Raw genomic sequence first — 8,150 nt, 5'->3', positions numbered from 1 at the left:
CTGGGAATTTTAGCTCTGCGAGGGAACTAGGAGTCTTCCAACACTCTTGACAGCTCCCAGAATTCTTTGGGACCGTTTAACAGTGCTTTAAAGTTTGAGGTTCACTCTTCTTCCTTCATGTTTCTCTTTCTTGCATTTTAAGCTGCCCTCACTATAGCCAGTTTACTTGTTTTATTCCCTCTGTAATCATTACATCAGGTGTGGGGAACTGTTGACCTTCATATGCTGCTGAACTACAACTCCCATTGGCCACAGCAAGCATGATGGGAGTTGTAATTCAGGCACATCTGATTCCCTATGCCTGATTAAAACCTACTGCTGAACGGTCCAAAAAGCCTGTCCAAAAGGTTCTTCATCTCTTTGTTTGTTCCATGTGAGCTGAGTGATGCATTTTGTTCCAGATTCTCAGACGAGAGTCTTTCGATCTTACTTGAAGTGCTTACATGTGTGGAAGTTCATCTGAGCTGAAAGGGTTCCTTGCCTCGACCACTAGGCGGCCATAAAACCTAGGTTTCATTTTAGACCCCATCTCCGATTGACTGCTTATTTCCTCGCATCAAAATTACACTGGCTCCACTTACTGCAGGAGCCTAAATGTATGGCGTTAACGTCAATAGTACTGTGCGAAAGATTGCAGTCTTATTTTAAAAATTGTTGTTGTTAAATAAATCAGTATGCACGCTAGGCTTTTAAAAACGACAACACCTTGATTTATTACCCAGGACTGCTGCAATTTGTTGTCTCCATTTGCTTGAGTTATTTTGATGCTAGCAATATGACATTTGAGGTGTCTTTCATGATCCCCTTAACGGAAGTGGATTGGTTATCGGCAGTGCCAGATTTACGTATAAGCTAAACAAGCTATAGCTTAGGGCCCCACTCCCTTGCCCCCCTCCCCCCAGTATGCTTCTTCCTAATTGTATTTCAGTTCAACAATTGCTTTGATAAAATACATATTTTGTTATGTGCAAATGGTTTTAGATAGCTATTTTGTTGTTGTTTAGTTGTTTAGTCGTGTCTGACTCTTCATGACCCCCCTGACCAGAGCACGCCAGGCACTTCTGTCTTCCACTGCCTCCCACAGTTAGGTCAAACTCATGTTAGTAGCTTCGAGAACACTGTCCAACCATCTTGTCCTCTGTCATCCCCTTCTCCTTGTGCCCTCCATCTTTCCCAACATCAGAGTCTTTTCCAGGGAGTCTTCTCTTCTCATGAGGTGGCCAAAGTATTGGAGCCGCAGCTTCAGGATCTGTCCTTCCAGTGAGCACTCAGGGCTGATTTCCTTCAGAATGGAGAGGTTTGATCTTCTTGCAGGTCCATAAATTACCATGTAGCGTATATTCAACACACAAAAACAGTGACAATTTGTTGTTGACAAAAGACAGCTGGACATATAAAGGGCCCCATTACCTTCAGTAGCTTAGGGCCTCCTCAAACCTAAATCTGGCCCTGGTTATTGGCCACATGCTCACCATACATTTAATGCACTATAATACCAGTTTAAACAGTCATAGCTTCCCCCAAAGGATTCTGGGAAGTATAGTTTGTTAAGGGTGCTGAATTGCTAGGATGACCCTCTTTCCCTCCCAGAGGTACAATTCCCAGAGTTCCTTAAGAAGTGGGATTGATTGTTAAACCACTTTGGGACTGTGTTTGGGGAATGGCTGCTGCCTCTGCATAAACCCCTTGTAATGCCTCACTACAGGCTCCTAGATGAGATTCCCCCAAACCCTGTTGAACAGATCACGAGTGATCTGCTGAGAAATAAGTCTAATTGTTCAAAACTATGCATTTCCAGTCAGAAGCAAGTCTCATTGATTGCAGTGGAACTTGCAGGCCCACTAAACACTAAACAGTCATGGTTTCCCACAAAGAATTCAGGGAACTGTAGGAAAAGGACCCACAAAGGGGAGGAGGGAAGTTCAGGAGATTCTTCAGAATTCTCTTTTTATGTTGATTGTTTGAGAATTATTTGAAAATTGTTAAAACTGTACTGTAAAATGCTGTACTGCAGCTCCCATCAGTCCCTGTTAGCATGGCCAACGGCCAAGGAATGATGGGAGTTGTACATCTCCAGGACTCCAGGTTCCCTAGTCTTGTGCTATGACCTAGATCTGGGTTTCCCAAAATTGGGTCTCTAGCTGTTTTTGGACTACAATTCCCATCATCCCCAACCACTGTTCCTGCTGGCTTGGGATGATGGGAGTTGTAGTCCAAAAACAGCTAGAGAGACTCAAGTTTGGGAAAACCTGACCTAGATGGACTAAATGATTGACTGGTGTATTTGTTCATGAAATATTTCATGCATGCTCCTGAGCAAACCATTATTGCTATTGCTATTGTGATTATACCTTCTTATTATTCCTGATTATTTGGATTTCTTTCCTGGATGCCTATCTGCTTAATTTATACACTCTGGTATTCTAACTCACATTGCACATAAAATGGACTGTACTAATTAGGTTGTAATCTTGCACACACTTACCTAGGAGTCCCATTGATTGACACTGGGGTAAACACCTTAAGGATTGCACAGTCTGAAATGTGAAAAACGAATTTCTAAGATAAAGAGTAATTAAAAGATACACAGCAGCGACAAGGTCTGGTTCTTGATGGAGTAAAAAAGTCCTCAATTTGAATCAAATATGCAACATTTTGATGAACTCGGCATATGTTGTTGGGGTGGAGGGAAATGGTTCTCGCTGTCCTATTTTTAGGAGCCATCTGGTGGGCCAACAGAGCTAGTTTCTCTGGTTTCCTGCCTGGTTGTAATTTTAGCAACGCTAAGAGGTGCAAAAACAAGCCTTGGGTGTTTGGGCGAAATTCCGATTGCAGTTTCTGTAGATCATGTTTAAGGATGAAAAAAAGGCCATTTTATTTTGCACGATTGCTAGCGCATTATCGATTTGCACAGCACTTTGGTGTAATGGTTCCATCTCCCTAATGTGGAATGCTCTCCCCAGGGAAGTTTGCCTGGTGCCTTCATTATACACCTTTAGGCACCAGGCAAAAATGTTCCTTTTTAACCAGGCCTTGGGTTGACCTGATCGACATCCTATACCCTTTTAAAATGTGGCTCTCTTTTGCGATGGCTGTTAGTGGATTGCTGTTTTTATTTTTATTTTATATATTGTGATCTTTTCTGTGAACTGCCCTGAGACATCCGGGTATAGGGCGGTATAGAAATTCCAACAACAACAACAACAATAATACAAGAGGATGATGACTAGTTTTGCAGGACACAACTCAGGCTGTGTATGCATCATTCCTCCCCTACACAGAATCCCGGGAACTGTAGTTCACTTATTCATGTGGCGCATAGCTAAACTATGGAACAACAACAACAACAACAACAACAACAACAACAACAACAACTTATTATTCATACCCCGCCCATCTGACTGAGTTTCCCCAGATACTTGTTTATTTCTTTGACATCTGAATGGGAGGGCGTTCCACAGGGTGGGCGCCACTACCAAGAAGGCCCTCTGCCTGGTTCCCTGTAACCTCGCTTCTCACAGTGAGGGAACTGCCAGAAGGCCCTTGGAGCTGGGCCTCAGTGTCTGGGCAGAACAATGGGGGTGGAGACGCTCCTTCTGGTACAGTGGTACCTCGGGTTACATATGCTTCAGGTTACATATGCTTCAGGTTACAGACTCCGCTAACCCAGGAATAGTACCTCGGGTTAAGAACTTAGCTTCAGGATGAGAACAGAAATCATGCTCCGGCAGCATGGCAGCAGCAGGAGGCCCCATTAGCCTAAAGTGGTGCTTCAGGTTAAGAACAGTTTCAGGTTAAGAACGGACCTCCGGAACGAATTAAGTACTTAACCCGAGGTACCACTGTATACTGATTCCTGAAGGAGGCAGTGAGGGCCACCAACTTGGTTGGCTTTGAAAGAGAACCAGACGCATTCATGAAATATAAGGCTATCAATGGCTACTTGGAATGATGGCTATGCTCTGCCTGCAAGGCCAGAGGTGGCAATCCTTCTGAATATCCCTTGCTCGGAATCACAGGAGAGGAGAGGGGCTCTTTTGCTCAGGTGCTGCTTCAGGGTTACCCCTCTTCAGGTTTATTACCCCTCTTAAGGCTCCCAAACTATTTGAATTCCTTAACTTCCTCAGCTCATAGATATGCCTTTGTAAAGGCAAGATTCAACACCTTCCCATCGAACGTGCTGAGAAATAGATTCTCCAATGGACAGATATCGTTCTTATGTGATTGTAATAGTGGGGCACCAGAATCGTTGCATCACATAATTTTTGACTGTGCTTTTCACTTACCGGCCAGGAGCAAGTTTCTTGCTCAATATCTTAAGGGAATTGCCGATGATACGATTGAAGCCAAACTGAGATATCTACTAATTGATGATGACCCCCTAAAATCACTCATGGTTGCCAGATTCCTGATCAGCGTCCTATCCGTAAAGAAGAGAAACGGTCTCCTGTGTGATTCGGACAACCCCTTTAAACCATGACCTGTGTTTTAGGTGATATCACCATTGTTTTAAACCATGATCTGTGTTTTAGGCGATATCACCATGGATATCCCTGATTAATTTATGAGCAGAGGGCGATGTATAGGTTACAAAATTATTGTAATGTATGATGGTGGTTTCTGTTTGTATGATGGTGGTTTTTGTTTTTGTTTTGCTTCGGTTACTGTTTGTCTTTTGTAAGTTTTGGCGATTTTAAATTTGGAGGTTTAAGTATAATATGTTGGTATGGGAAACTGTCGTGTAACGGGCCAATGGCCGTAATAAAGATCAATCAATCAATCAGGGTTATCTGGGTGGCCACAATGAGGACAGGATGGTGGACTAGATGGGCCATTGGCCTGATCCAGGAGGCTCGTCTTACATTCTTACCCCTTACAGAGCTACAATTCCCACCACACTTCAATCAATCAAATACCTTTATTGTCATCACAGTATAAAATGTCGGAATCTCCGCTCAATCGAGCTGATAAAGCTCATCTTCCGGAATCACCCTCCAACGTGATTAATGATCTGAGCCTTTGATGAGGCTCCAGGCACATTCCCACTCAGCAGAGAGTCAAAGCAGCACGCGGAAGTGATGAGATTTATGGCTACATCGCTATGGTTTATTGCTTACTACGCAGACAGAAAACACACCCTCTCTCTGTGAAAGGCAGCGAGCAACTGAAACAAAGGAACAGGAAGCCAGTAACGCCACATCCCTCTCCTGCCTTCCGTGAGACTTCCAACAGCCTGGAATGTCTCTGGAATGTAAACAGAGTCTTGTGACTCCAAAGCACTGCACAGTGGTAAACAGAAACTAACATAAAACATTTCAAGTAGCTGGAATAATTAAGAAGACAAGGGTGAAGCTATCAAGGATTATAAGGTCATGCTATGGTTGTGTGCCTTTGGATATTCTGCCACACCCTGTCTATTTCCTGAAAGGATAATTCGTTGGGAACCCTTTCGGGTAAAATTGTGGCTAAAAAGGAAGCAGTAATATCTTTGTCCTGATCTGCCAGGAGAAACCTTATTTGGCTTCTTCTTGGAGTTGTTTGCCGGATGTCTGACATTTTGCTCAGCATCAGTTGGCGAGGTCTGCAGTGTAAAGGGCAATCTAAGAGAATGTGGTCCATTGAATCTAGTACTTCTTGACTGCAGGCACACAAACAGACTCGAAATGGAATGTGTGAGAATCTGCCTTTGGTCACTGTGGAGGGGAAAGCAAGCATAAAAGCTCTTTGATGGGAAGAGAGTAGTAGATCCTTTAGCTATTTGACAAAGGTTCCGTAGGATTGTTGTGGTACCTGAGGCCTCCAGAGAACAAGATCTCGGAGTATGAGATATCAAGTGCTGCCTTTCGTGGATCACAGCACACTTAACAGCTTACAGTTTCCAGGATTCTTGAGAGGATGTGCATTAAATGTGTACACAGCCTAAAAGTTGCAATGTGAGGACCTGTAAAATGTTTGTACTGTATCTTCTTGGAGAGGAATGTGTAGCCCCTCTCTCCCTGTTGATGCTTCCCTGAAATTTGTATTTGGTGCTATTCTGCTCCTGAGCAGACGGGTTGGCTATCATGAGTGTCTCACGAGAAATCTTCATAAATTTGTCCAGTCGTTTAAAACAAATAATAATAAGAGGCCGGAAGGATTAGACTCAGTAGCCCAACTTCCTGTTATCTACAGTGACGGGTCAGATGCTCCTCACTGCTATTAATAGTATTTCTTTGTTTTATTAGTGGCCTGATACAGAAATAGAGAAGAGAAACATGAGATAAATAAACAAGAACCCAGAGAATCACAAGAACAAGCTAAATAAACAAGAACCTGGAGAATCACATCCACAACAGCAAGAGCAAAACATCATCAGCTCATCAGCTATGATAACCTGTCGTAATTTAGCAAACGCACCAAAAAGATGTCAAAGGCGGCGCCAGGTGGGCCTCACTTGGGAGAGAATGCTGCAGCATTCGCTTTTGCATTGCAATGGACTAAATATTGATCATGGATCTTTGCCTTCAGAGGATGCTGAAAGCAAAATGGACTATTGATGTGCCAGATAATTTATTCCCTGCATTCCAATCTTTGGCATTTATTACAGCTAGACTCCAATGGTTGAAATAAAGGGGTGGGTGGGAAATGATGTCCCACGCTTGCTGAATTTTTTAAACTGAATCTGGAAGCAGGGTAGATTCTCAAAACGGGTGCATGAATTCTTGACAATCAGCTTTCGTTTTTTGAAAGCAGATTTTGACTGTGAAGAAAAGGGCTGTGTAGGCGATTTGGTAGGGAGGTTTGTGCACTCAGATGTAACCTCTCAGCTACTTAAAAGAGGAATCCGCAACAAAATATTGTAATTGTGGAGAGAGCTCCTGTTTATTTGTACTGTATTCATTTTATCAAACAATTCCCACACTGCTTAGCAGTCTCGAGGAGGTGAATAACAGATTTTAAAAATATAGGGAGGAATTCAATGCAGTGCTAAGTTAAAGTCCCTTACTGGTGTACTAGGTTTGCTGGAGCAAGAGAAGACATAGGAAGTTGGTGTGTTTCTTATGGCTGGTAACTGAACAGATTCCTATGGCCCCAATACTTCTTGTTGCACGGCCGTTTGCACAACCAGCTCCCACTTGCACAACTTTTGCACTGGATTTCATATTGCACAACCCTAATTCTCACCGTTATGCTTCCACACCCGTCCTTGCATAGGCAGTCCTTGCATGCCAAATCTAGACCATGACATTCACATTGAAATAATAATAAAGAAAAGATAGCTGAGGGCAAGACAACCTTCGGGAATCAAACATGAGCAGAGACCTTGAAGCCCAGAGATGCTTTTAGCAGGTGCTGAAATGTTATCAGGGTTGACGCCTGCCTATTCACAGAATTACAGAACCACAGAATTGTACAGTTGAAAGGCACCATAAGGGTTATCTGCACCAACCTCCACCAGTACAGGAATCATTCACCCAACATGGGACTTGAACCTATGACCCTTGAGATTAAGAGTCTCATGCTCTACCAACTGAGCTACCTCGGTGCTCCAGCAAGCCGGCCACACCCTTTCCCAAGTTATCCGGTCCCTTTCCCAAGTTATTCTGGCAAACAATGGCTGCGAGCCACTATTAGCTTCACTGAAAACCAGCTGCAGGGAATCGCAATGAGGAGAGCTGATGTGGCACTCAGGTCCTGCTGGTGGGCTTCTCACAGGCATCTGATTGGCCACTATGATTGGCCACAGGATGCTAGACTAGTTGGGACTTTGGCCTGATCCAGGGAGGCTCGCATTATGTTCTTACACAAGCTGGAAACACTGGTAAATAAAAAGATCTGTGGTTGGCGCATGGTAAAACATTGGGGTTGGCACCATGTCATATGGAAGTACAGTGGTGCCTCGCAAGACGAAAAGAATCCGTTCTGTGATTCTCTTCGTCTAGCGGTTTTTTCGTCTTGCGAAGCAAGCCCATTGACAGATTAGCTCTATTAGCGGCTTTTAGCGGCATTTAGCGGCTTATCTGCTGATCGGATCAGCTGATAAGCGGCTTAGCGGCTTAGAAAAAGGGGGGGGAACCCCGCAGGAACTCGCAAGACATTGTCGTCTTGCAAAGCAAGCCCATAGGAAATTCGTTTTGCAAAGCACCTCCAAAACAGAAAACCCTTTCGTC

The sequence above is a fragment of the Podarcis liolepis genome (genome assembly GCF_965112155.1).
Source record: "Podarcis liolepis genome assembly, chromosome: 15".
In the NCBI taxonomy this organism is placed as follows: domain Eukaryota; kingdom Metazoa; phylum Chordata; class Lepidosauria; order Squamata; family Lacertidae; genus Podarcis; species Podarcis liolepis.
This window is presented reverse-complemented; position numbering follows the sequence as displayed.